This window comes from Mustela erminea, chromosome 3, assembly GCF_009829155.1.
Source record: "Mustela erminea isolate mMusErm1 chromosome 3, mMusErm1.Pri, whole genome shotgun sequence".
Taxonomy (NCBI): domain Eukaryota; kingdom Metazoa; phylum Chordata; class Mammalia; order Carnivora; family Mustelidae; genus Mustela; species Mustela erminea.
In genome coordinates, this window is record NC_045616.1 from 121,574,633 (window position 1) to 121,587,181 (window position 12,549).

The 12,549-nt window shown below is 52.1% G+C and overlaps 1 protein-coding gene across 1 annotated transcript in view; it reads left to right on the plus strand.

The window, feature by feature from the left end:
* Nucleotides 1-7,713: 7,713 nt before the first annotated feature.
* The window catches only part of FAT2 (FAT atypical cadherin 2), an 80,324-nt gene continuing 75,488 nt past the window's right edge, over nucleotides 7,714-12,549 (plus strand). The window contains exon 1 of the mRNA XM_032337256.1: nucleotides 7,714-7,939. The gene's annotated coding sequence lies outside the window, so the exon portion shown is untranslated. The remainder of the gene's footprint in view (nucleotides 7,940-12,549) is intronic.

Below are 12,549 nucleotides of genomic sequence, written 5' to 3' on the forward strand. Positions count from 1 at the left end.
AACTGCCCATCTCTATGTTAAAATCAGACTCCGAGGATGTGAGGTCACTGTTTATCTAGCTCAGAAGTTCTTAAACTTGAATGAGTCCCAGAATGACCTGGGAAGCTCCAAATGTGGGGGATCTATGTGTATGCCATGAAAAGACCCCAAGACAACTGTTGAGTGAGTATGTTGCAGGGTGACACCCAAGATACTATGTTAACAACCCCCCTCCCCGACAAAACCCAAATGCTGTTTCCTTCTGGCATATTTATGTATGAATACAAATATCTGCAAAGGTTACACACCTGAGTGATTATATTGGTTGCCTTTGGAGAAGGTATTTGTAGTGGCAGCAAAGAGGGCTTTAACTTTCAGTGTACTGCTTTATTATTTCACAAAGAAAATGAATCGTATTTTACTTGTGTATATGCAAAATTTAGATAAGATTTCTCCATTTTTTTTTTTTTTTTTTTTTGCCCATTTTAGTTTCTGGGGGCATCTGTGCAGCTGATGCGTGAAATGCACTTTGAGAAAAGCTAGTCTAGCCCACCTTTGTAGGGATGAGCAACTCGGGAGTCAGAGAGGGTAAGGAACTTGCCTAAAACCACACAGCATGGGAGTAACTGAGTTGGGACCTGACTTCAAGGCGGTGCTCTCTCTTCTCCACAGTGACTCGAAAAGGAAAGCCACCAGGGGAGGCAGTGCAGGCAGTAGATATGTTTCTGGAGCAAAGTGGGTGGTGCTGGGACTCCGTGCACCCCTGAGTCAGGCTGGTTGGCAGCCTCTCGGGGGGTGGGAGGGACACAAGGGCAGTGGTGGAGCAAGAAGGGCAAATACTGCCCATTTTTCTCACTTTTCTTTGAGCTGCCCTGTTCCAGCCCTCTGCCCTCCTGGATACCCCAGCCTTTGTGTGGTTTGCATCTGAGCACTTCCTGTTTCCAGAAGGCACAGTGGCTCCTGTGAGGTCGGCCTTGGAGCTGATGGCTGCAGACAGCTCCTTCTGTCTCTCGACCTCGGCTTTGTCATCGATCACCTGTGCAGGGGACCAGGCTACGTCTCCTCTTGGAGGCTCACTTAAGAAGCAGAATCCTAGGCTACTCTGTAATGGGGAGTGGGGCCTGGAATGTGCCTTTTTTACACCCCCTCTCCCCCTTCTCACCAGATGATTCTTACAAGTCTGAAGTTAGGAAAACTACTGGGCTACTAGTCTCTCTTCCTTGAGTGGTCTTCTCTGGACAACCAGTCCTGAGGCCTGGCCTGTGAGGAAGGCCTGGGGTGCTGAGGAAGCCAGCGATCGTGATCAGCGATCCCTGCTCCCAGGAGACCCTGGCCCTTCTCCCTGCTGCTCTGTCTAGGCCTTGGTTCCTGGGTTCCAGGCCTCAGGGTCGGCCTCTTCCTAACCTGGGCAGAATGTCTGGAATGTGGCTGCTGAGGGAGACAAGGCTGCCTGGGCTGCCAGAGCAGTCTCTGGAATTCACGCAGCAGAGAGTAGACTCCTGCCCCTGAGGGCCTCTGCCCCACTGGCCTTCAAGTGACCCAACAGGACCCAGGCACCAAGGGCGGGGAGAAAGGGAGGGGTGCGAGGCCCAGAACAGGCCAGCAAAGCTCACTAGGCCTCAGTTTCTTCATCTGTAAAATCACACCCTCCTTCTCAACGTGCGTGGTGGCCCTGCCACACCTCCAAAGCCATTTTGCATCTGTCCATCTTCTGCACTGCACACATCCCCGTAGCACCATGGAAAGAGCTATGGGAAATTCACAGATGAATTCGACATCAGACTGATCCAGAAAACGACAACTTTTTGCTTCAGGCACCCTGGTTAGGGTTTTACTGATTCATCCCTTATTTAATTCTGACAATTCCTGCAAGATAAGGATGGCTACTACCTCAGTATGGCAGATGAGGACATTGCTAGCCAGAGAGGTGAAGTCACTTGTCCTAGGCCACACAGCTGTGCACACAGATGGCAGCCCTGGGGCTGAACCCATCCGTCTGATTTCAAGTCCAAACTTCACCCTGTGCTCCACTCCTCTGACAAACAGGGTAAGGGCGATGAAGACCACACAGGGATCTCCTGCCCTGACCTCACCCAGAACAGGGCAGTCTGCTCCACAAGGGCCCGGGGACCCTAACAGTTGGTGGGGAGGTGCAGTGGGGGCGATTAAGAGATGCCCGTGCGCAGGTGGCCTTGTGATGGACCAGGGTAGGTGCACACCAGGTAGATGCAGGAGGGATGGCAATCTGGACAGAGGCCCAACTAGCAAAGGGGGGAGTGTTGGGTCAAGGCTGGGGAGCAGAAGGCTAGCCAATGTGCCCAACTGGCTGCCTTCCCTGCTGGGCCCAGTGCAAAAGGACAATGAGAGGAACCTGATGCCAAAGTATCGAGATTCCGAGACAGAGATAGCAGAGCACTGAATCAAGTGTGAGGCCTTTCTAAATGCGGGTGGCAAGTCCTTGGATCCAAATCCCATGTTTTGGTTGGAGCATCACATGGCGGGGGGGGGGGGGGGGGCTAGAAGCATTTTTTTTTTTAAATAAATAAAGTTGTTTTACTTGAAGAACCTTTAACAGAAAAGTATATAAAGTCATTCCATAAATGTTGACATAGAGATCTTAAAATATGCCTTTGGAAGAGTCCTCAGTTAAGTCCCTCTGCCTTCCAGAACTAAATAAAGCCAACAATCACCCAACAATCATTTCCTAGAAACAGTTTAAAAATTAAAACAAATAACAAGAAGAAAAAACCCAGCCACTGTCACCACTACCACCACCACCACCACCAGCAACAGCAGCTACAAAAAGATCCTTCAACAGGCTCATGCTTGAAGTGGGGACACATCCCACTTTCGTGGTAAATGGATTGGCCTCAATATTTGAGGCTTTCACACTTGGTTAAAATTTTCCATGATAGAAGCAATGGGTTTTAGAACTAGATAAACTGAGTTCAAATCCTCACTCTCCCACTTAAGGGTATGATGACCTTGGACAAGTCACTTTGAACTTTCTGAATCTCAGTTCCCTCTTCTGCAAAATGAGAATGAAAATAATAGTATTGCATCAGGAAGATTTATTTGAGGATCATAGGAGATGATGCTTAGTCTAGCACTTATTACATTATAACAAATTATCACCACAATTATTATTATTGCTGTTGTCCCTACACAAGAGGGAGAAGCGGGAGATGAGGCTGGAAATGCAGTACATGGTTGTGGAAAAGGGGACATGGGAAGGGTGCTGGTTCCCTGGCGGGAACCACATCCGAGCCCCAAGTCTGGGGGCAGGTAAAGGTGGGGATAACAGCAGAGGTTCTGTTTCAAGACCTCAGAGTGACTCCCCCCCCTCCCAGCTTCCTATTGGGGTGACCTAATCAAGGCCACAAACCAGCCAGCCTGGCTCCAGCAGCTCTCAGCACCAGAGCCCCACCTGCCAGCACCAGCCTGGGGCAGGCTGAGTGAGGGCTGGATTGGCCACAGATGAGCTCATGCCCACCGGCCTGGCCAACAAGGCCGGACGCTTCTCCTGGCAGGAGCCCCTCAATACTGCCAGCTGGGGGTCAGGATGAGCTGGAGGGCCCGGTGGCGCCCAGATGCCCACGGCCAGCAGGTCTGCTGAGTGTTTGATTACATTCCCGAGCACCCCAGGCAACGCCAAGGCTGGCTGTTCCAACTCCTGCTGGGTCCCGTCTGTCCGCTGCAGAGCTGACATCCCAGGCTCGGCCCCCACGGCCCACCTGCCTTCCACCTTCTGCTTCTCCCTCTCGGCTGCAGGCTGCAGCCCTCACGAAGCCAGGTGGCCTCAGCCCTCAATGACTTCATCCTCCTTAAAGGCATCATGTCCCTTTGGCAGCCAGGCCTCTGGAGTCTTTCCTATCCACAGGTCCATAGCCCAGACTCCAGGGTCTCTGCTCTGTACCTGCTGCTCAGCCTCTCTCCCATCCCGCTGGGTGACCCTCTGCAGGGAGAAGGCAGTGTGATGGAAGGGACCCCAGGCCTGGAAATGAGAGCCGTATTTCAAGTTCATTGACACACTATCTCAAAAGTAGCCAGTCGCTCAGCCAACTGTCCCCAGTGAACTGAATCTTCTCTCAAGGCTGGTCTTCCAGGGTGTACACCGCTCATTGGGCATCTGCTCTGGGTATGCAACACAAACGGGTAATGCAGGAACACAGCAGTTCCCTTCACCTGGGTGACCACCATTTCTGTTTCCCTGGGACTATCCTGGTCACAGCACTGAAAGTTCCGATCCCTGGAAACCCCTCTGCTCTGGGCCAGCCTGGATGCTGGTCAGCTCACCCTTCACAAACACCTGTGTTACCTGTCTGTCTCTGATGATTTGTGTATGATTTTCAGTGAAAAGATCTGACTTGAGCCTGCCCCAAAAGGAATCGAAAGGGTGCAGTGTGTTGAACATGAAAATAATATGATCTGTGCTTTCAGACTTTATGCGTGCCTTAAAGTTGGCCACCTAATCAGAATTTTCATCACTGCTCAGGCCCCCCGCTCTGCCCTATGGCAAATGTGGACAGATTGCTCTGGAAAGGAAAATTGAGGGAGAAGGAAGAGCTCATCCTGTCCACAGGGGTAATACAGCTTTCCTCAGGTGCATAGGGGGAGAGGATAGAGACTAGATGCTAGGTCTCTCTAGTCTGCAACATCCCTGTAAAGAACATTAGAATTTTAGAACATCAGAGCTAGGACTTAAAGATCTGAGTTCAACACCTGCTTTGTTGAGATAGGGAAACCGAGGTCGCTACAGAGGATTCAGATCAGATGTAATTCCTTTTAATGCCTAATGCTGTGTTGGAAACCCTCGTGCGCCAGGCCCACGCAGGTGACACTGGTGAGGCCAACGAGCAGTCTTGGTTGAGAACCACTGACTTAGACAGAGATCCATTCCTGAGCAGTTCCTCAATGGAACGGACCAGCGTGAAGTGAAGAGAGGTGCCTGGGAAGTAGAACCCAAAGCAGAAGGTCACACAGGAGGTTCTGTTGGCGGGGGGGGGGGGGGGCTGCAGGGGGTGGGGGACAGATCCAGGGCAGTACAGCCCAGTGGTTCAGGAGTTCAAACAGATGGGAGGTTGAAACTTAGCTTAGTCTACACCTGTGACCTTGGGCAAGTAATTAAAGCTTTTCAGAGTTCAGTTTCTTCATCTGAAAAATAGAACATGATAACAGTGCCTAATCCACTGTGGTGGTGTTCGGAGAAATGAGATAATCCCTGCAGCTGAGTGCTGAGTCAAGTACCTGACATAAAGACTAGCTATTATTGTTATTATTACTTCTCACTCAGGTCAGGGGCACGGTCGGGGGTGCTCATGGAGGGGAGGTGGCTTATGGGCTGTATAGCGAGATGGATGGGGACAATCTTCGACGTTCAGGAAGCTGTCCTCGAGCAGTTTCCAAGGTATGCTGCTGGCGGGGGGGGGACACTGAGGAGGCCAATTTCCCCGGTGCATGGGGCACTAGAGGCCGGCAGATGCACCGGTCAGGTCCTGAGGCCAGGAGGAAGAAGGTCCAGGGCCTGGGTCAGGAGTGACAGGGGGAGTAGAGAGGGGATCAATGTCAGTGGCATTATGGGGTTCTGCAATCCATACCAATATCCATCCCTCCCTTCCCTCCCTAGGCTGCAGGTTGTCTTGGACAGGCTGGAGGCCAGCTTTGGCCCAGATAGGGACCTGAGGGAAGACAGCCGCCTGCCACTCCACACATGACTAGTCAAAGGGCTCATGGGGCCACTCAGCCACCTTCCCTTGGGTTAATGCCTAATCGGCTCAGACTCGGAGACTTGGGCGGCAATCATTCGGGTGGATAATTGCCCCGGTTGGTCTTCCCGCTGGAGCTCCCCTCACGCTGCATACCCCCAGGCCTCTCATCCAAGTCTGAGGCAGCTTGCAGGAGAGACGCCTGGGGGATTCTCCCCGCTACTGGGGAGCTCCTCTGGATGTCTTGGGCAACATACCACGGCAGCCTGCTTGGCACCGTGGTCATCCCCAATGCTGGTGACAGATCCCCAACTGTATGGCCCACCGTGGCTCCATAAATGAATAGCTCCCGAGAGATGGGAAATAGCCAAGAGCCTCATTACTCCTTCATAAGCACCAAGACCAGAACCTTAATGCTTGCAGTTATCCTTAGGATCCAGCCTGAACTTCTAGAAAACGACATCCTAGCCATAGAATCAAGCTTCAGTTGTAGTCACATGGCAGAGAAAATAGATCTGTTCTGAGCAGCCCCAGGAATTACCAGCCTATTTAACAATCGAGGAAACAGAGACTTAGCAAATTCAAAACATCTGCCTTGGGTCACATAGCCACTATAATAGTGGTAATAATACAGATACGTAGAATTCTTGTCTATTGTCCAGGTTGGGGCTCAGCTGAACATCAGATAAAGATGCCAAGAGTCAGAACTGACTGCTGGGAGAGGTAATGAGCTCCCTATAATTAGAGGTATGCAAGCAAAATCTCACTTACTCATCAGGGAAGCTGCAGAGGGGCTGCAAGTCCTGGGGAGTGGGGAGGGAATTGGATAAGATGGTTGTAGAGCCATTTTCAGCCCTGGAGGGTGGGGGCGGGAACTGTTTCATTTACCTCTACGTCCCCAGCACCAGGTACAGTCCCTGGAAGAGTGTAGGTATAGAGCCTCACACAACACAAGCAAATGAATGCATTCTGTAACTAAAAAGCACAGCAGTGAGAGAGGGAGGAGGGCTAATTCCTGTCTGACTTTTCTTCCCTTCCCTTAAAACACCAGTTCTCAGCACAGCAAGCACGTCAGAGTCATTTGGAGAAGGAGAGCAGAATGGTGCCCCATAAATTGTACCAAAACTAAGATGTCCTGCTTCCCGGTGAGACGCAGGCGCTGTGCCTGGCACTTCACACACATTATCTATCCCACGAATCCGCACAACCTTATGAAGCCAGGATTCTTGTTACCCCCCCATTTCACAGATGGGGCAGCCAGAGCTTGGAGAGGATAAGCCGTTTACGAAGAAAGTCATAGCTAGTAACAGTAAGAAGAAGAATTACCAGGAGACTTGGGGGAGACTTCCTCTGCTAAGTGACTTCCATTTAACCTTTATCTCACTGAGTCCTCATGAGGTAAGAGTTACTGTTTACTCCCATCTTTTCTTTTCTTTCTTTCTTTTTTAAAATATTTATTTATTTATTTGACAGACAGAGATCACAAGTAGGCAGAGAGGCAGGCAGAGAGAGAGGAGGAAGCAGGCTCCCCGCTGAGCAGAGAGCCCAATGCGGGGCTCGATCCCAGGACCCTGAGATCACGACCTGAGCCAAAGGCAGAGGCCCCAACCCACCGAGCTACCCAGACGTCCTACCCCCATCTTTTCGAAGAAGGAAACTGAGGCTCTGACTCAGTATCTCACCCAAGGTGACTGAGCTCCTAGGTGGCAGCGCTGGGATTTTGAATCTGGCCTGGGAGGGTCTCGGATCTCGGCAGTGTCAGGGAGGAATGTGGAGGGAACACTGGCCCAGAGCTTAGCAACCCAGGTCCTTCCCTAGTCCCCTCCTGGTCTCTGTGTGTTCCCCTAAGAGTACTACCTACCTAGGGCCTCAGTTTCTCCTTCTGTCAAACCTAGGAGGGAGGTGGAGATGGGCGTCATTTCTTAGCAACTTTCCAGCCGTCATTTTCCATGACTCGATTCCCCACTGAGTTCTGGGCCACAAACCAGTTGGCTTCCTCCTTCCCTCTCCGTGAGACAGAGAGCTGGCAGGAGGGGGATGATCCGCCTCAATTCTCCCACCTCCTTTTCCCTCCTCCTCCTGGGCTGGGACACACCTACTCAACTTTCTCAGCAGCCTCCTCGGCGTGCGAGTGCACCGGGCTTTCCTGCTCTGTCTCTGCACCTCCCTCGGGAGCCTGTCAGCCCGGTGCGTGTGGAAAGGGCTCCAGCCCAGCAGCTCACCCTGGGGCACCCTCCCCTACCTGAAGGGTGTAGGTAAGGACGGCTGGAGGATGGGAGGTTGAGGGAAGGGGTTGCGAAGCGAATCAATTCCTGTGCCTTGTTCCAGAGCAGGTGGGGGCGTTCTAAGGCTCTTGGAAGGTGGGGACGGGACCAGGATTTGAGAGGGGCAGGCATGGTGGGGGTAGGGAAACCTGGGCCCGAGGTGCCTCCGTACACTGAATGAAGCCAGAGATGTAGCCAGCCCAAGCCTGGGGGCTGGGGGGGATTGGGGCCCAGGAATGGACAAGGCCAGGGTTTTTGATCTCATGAAGGAGCAAGGTCATATTTGCACATGTGAAAAGTTGGAGTTATGTCCTTGGAAGAATGAAAGTCTCCGCGTGGGCTTTCCGGGGCTGAGCCTTCCGGGGGGTGGGGTGTGTGGTGACATTTTCCTACATGCTTTAAGTGGGGAAGTGCTGCGGCCAGGGAACCAAGAGGTGCTGGTTTCTTGTGTGTGTCCAGGGGGGCAAAGGAGTCCTGTTACAGAAAGCACCTGGTGTGGAGGAGGGAAGGCGTGCCCGAGGGACAGGCAGAGAACCTGGCCGGCCCTGGCTCTTGTGTGGCTCTTGAGGCACCCTGATTAGAACCTCAGCTTTCCTGGCTATAAAAGGAGGGTGCTCACCATCTGTAAGGGCTGTAAAAGACTGTGAGTCTGAGAGGCACCAGGGGCAGCCCCGGTGCCGGGTGAGTGGGAGCAGTTCTTTCCCCCGTCTTGGGGGAAGCAGGAATCTGATGCATATCTTTGGAGGCAGGTGAGCTGGAGTGGAACGCTGAACAGAGCCACCAGGCCAGAGTTCAGCCCTCCACTGGAGAGAGGGTGTGCTATATGTCCTAATGTGGGGAGCAGCAGAGCACACTGGCGTTTGCTGAGGGCTTGGAAGGGCTGCCTCTGTCCCCTGCCGCATTCTGGTGCTGGTGGCCTCAGCTCGGAGAGAGGAAGGAGGCAGAGAAGCAGGCTTGGGGCTCCTTTTACAGATGGGGAGCTGAGCCTGGGCAGACGAACAGAGCCCTCCACGCAGAACACTACTAACTGCTACTGTTCCTGTTGGTACTTGCTGGGTGCTTCCTGTGTTCAGGACTGGGCTGAGTATGCATGGTCATTTGAAAATTGTGAGTCTTTGAAGGAGGATGGAAAGAGCATTTCATTATTCATGTCTCTGTAACTCCCAGGCTGTGTGCTCTAAGATGGTCCCATACCTCTTTGGGCCTATTTCCCTACATATAAAATAAAGGTGGCTCGATTAATATTATGATCGATTTTTAACTGCTTCACCCCAGTAAGCCTGTTGGGTAGGCAAAGCAGGAATGGCTGTCTATGTTGCAGATGAGGGACGCAGGGCAAGCTCAGGTTTCCCCCGTGTTCTCCATGGACCACAGGTTATACTGTGGCAAGGAGGTGCTAAATCCATGACACTGACTAGCCTGGCAGAGTGCAACAGTGACACCCTCCTCCACCAGGAGCTCCCCGGGCCTCAGGTTTCTCATCTGTGAAATGGAAGAGGAGCTAGAGGGAGTCAAGGTCTCTCTGGAACCCCCCTGTGATTCCATGACTCTTAGGGTTCTCGTTAAGGACTCAGGCAACAGACCCAGAAGCACAGGGACATTATCCAGCCCCTCCGTATCAGCTGTGGCTGTGCCTTCTACAGGGAGGGTCGGCCAGGCTCACTCTACACCAGTCCTCTGTGAGTTGGGCCACCACGCTCCTGTCCCTGCACATTCTTCCTTGGGTGCAAAGGAACTCCCCTCAGGCTAGAAGTTCTCTTTCCAGCTGCCCCACGGTATGCCACGATGCTGGCACTCCTGCTGGCCAGGTGGGGCCAGGTAGGAGAGAATGTGGGGCAAGGGCCATGTCTTAAAAAAACCAGGCAATGATGCCAGTATGATCAGGGACCTTCTGTACCCCCTGGATGGGCCTTGCCTTTTGCGTTCCTTCAGAACTGGACCGGGCAGAGCCTCCGGAATATCCCATGCTTCCTGGGTTCCCAGCACAAGCAGAGTTGGCTCAGAATCTCAAAGCTACTCTTTCTATGGCTAATGGTCTTAATGCTTACATTTATAATGAGGGTTTCTAGACAGGCTTACAAAGACGTGTGGATTCAAATCCTGGATATTATTAGTTGTGTGACCTGGGCCTCAACTTCTCTAAACCTCAGTCTCCTAATTTGAGAAAGAGGGCTAATGATAGTCCTTTCCTCAGAGATGGATGTGACATTTAAGTGAGTTCCTGCAGGTAGCACACAGGGTCGTATTCATTACGCTCACAGTCATCAGGTAACCAGCTCTCTCTGCCTCCCCTGAGTGGAGGCCAACTCACAGCTCCCTGAAGTCTTCCTTCATAAGACAAATCAGAGTTGCAATTATTAATTATTTGAGGGTTCTTTGTTTTTTTTGTGTGTTTTTTTTAAAGATTTTTATTTATTTATTTGACAGATCACAAGTAGGCAGAGAGGCAGGCAGAGAGAGAGGGGGGAGCAGGCTCCCTGCTGAGCAGAAAGCCAGACATGGGGCTCGATCCCAGGACCCTGAGATCATGACCCAAGCCGAAGGCAGAGGCTTTAATCCACTGAGCCACCCAGACGCCCCGAGGGTTCTTTTCGGATACTCTTCGGAGTATTTCTTTTGGATATTGCTTACTGCTCTGGCCTCCATGTCCAGCACAGAGCCTGGCCCATCAGATGCTCATTGCATAGCTGCTGAGAGAACACATGAATTTTCATCTCTAATTCATAGACGAGAACTGTCACTTAGAGGAACTAAGCATTAGCCTGACCCATCACAGGTCAGTAAGAGCGGGGCACAGAAAGATCCTTAGAGATAATTGAATCAGACAGACGGAGATGCCGCAGCCTGGCCAGAGAACGCTGAGCCCTTGGCTGAGGTCACACAGCAAGTGAGCGGGTAAGGCAGGTCTACTCCCCAGACATTTTCACTCAGCTTTGCCCCTCTCTGTTGAGCCCCGTTCAGGAAAAGGCATTGCTTCCTAGTCAGGTCATCCATCTAGGAGGCGGGCGAATCATCTTCACCTCCGCAGAATGCAATTTGGGATCCATAACCAGGATGATGGCTAGACTGAGTTGCCCTTCAGGGGATTGGGGACATAAATTTCATCAATCGGAGCCCTGCCCCAACGCTCACCAGCACAAACACACACATAGGCACACGCACGCAAGTGTGCACACCACTCCATCACTACTGCCCGCGACTTGGCAGGTATCTGTATCTGTACAACTAGAAGGGTCCTCAGGAGTTCCCTGAAGTCTCCGAGAATCGTTGGTCCCATTTAATGGATAGAACCATAGATTCTGAATTACTTGCCTCAAGTCACCAGTTTCTAATGCTGTCCTGGGTTGTTTGCAGCCCTCAGGGAGCCATTGCTGAGCACGGGATTTAAACACGGAAAGGGGAGCTCTCATTTACTGGCCTTTCTGTGTGCCTGACGCCAGGTTAGACCCGTGCACAAGGACCTTCTGTTCTGCATAACGGCCCTTCAGGCCAGTAGGCCCTACCCAGTAGCTCTTCCTCTGATTTTCTGCGTGGAGACAGGACACACTCAGAGAGGCTCAGCCACTTCCCGTCCATCCCACAGCTTCTGTCCTCTGGGCACTGACTTCACTACACCTAATGAGTGTGAGCATATGTCAGGCCCCCAGAGATTCATGGTTGGGGGAGGCAGGCCTATTAATGGACGGTTTAGTACCTTGAGGGAGGTAGTAAAATAAAGGCAAACTCAGACGGGCCTGGGGGCCCAGAAGTGGTAGTCAGCCCAGTTATAGAGTCAATGAAGGAAGGCTTCTTAGAGGAGCTGGCATTTAATATCAGTTTTGAAGTCTGAATAAGGAAAATGAGGAAAGGCAATTCAGAAAGAGAAAGTAGCATGTGTCAAGGTAGGGCAAGTGTGTGCAGGAAGCTATCAGCTGGGTGGAGAATGGTCAGAGTGGGCCCTGAGAGGTACGATGGGGCCAGGTCACTGAAGGCCCTATGTGACAGACCAAGGAGTATGAAAGAGGGGATGCTTTAAACATTTTCCAGTTTGGAGCCTGTGGAAGAAAGAAATCCCTCCCCTTCTCTCAGTCCTGAGTCTTCTCCCGTTCCTGAGACTGGAGTGTCCCCTGCGAGGCACCTGTCCATCCCCTTGCTGGGGGCAGGGAGCCCACAGTGGAGAATTCTCCATTACCCAGTTCCCGTTCATCTCCAATGCCCACAGCAGCTGGCCTGGGTGCAAGCTGAGCAGGAGTGTACATGCCTGCTGTGGGGTAACGTTAGTGTGCGTGTGCTCACGCGTCCCAGGTGAGGGCTGCTGTCTGTACCTGCAGCGTCCTCTTTCCTCTGGATCCTCTTAGCAGATGCATGACTGTGTGGCACAAAATGCAGGATTTTAGATGCGCCAGGAGCTTAGCCTTGGGAAGTGACCGAGCTTGATACCAATATTGTGCCAGGGTTGGGCACATGAGCCCTGGAGCCAGGGTGCTCCAGCTCCAGTCCTGCCTGCACTGCTGTCTGTGACCTTGGACACATCACTTCACCTGTCTGGGGTGCAGGGGGTACAGCGCGATCCATCTCACAGAAGTCATTAGCACACAGCCAGCACATACTAAAAACTTGCT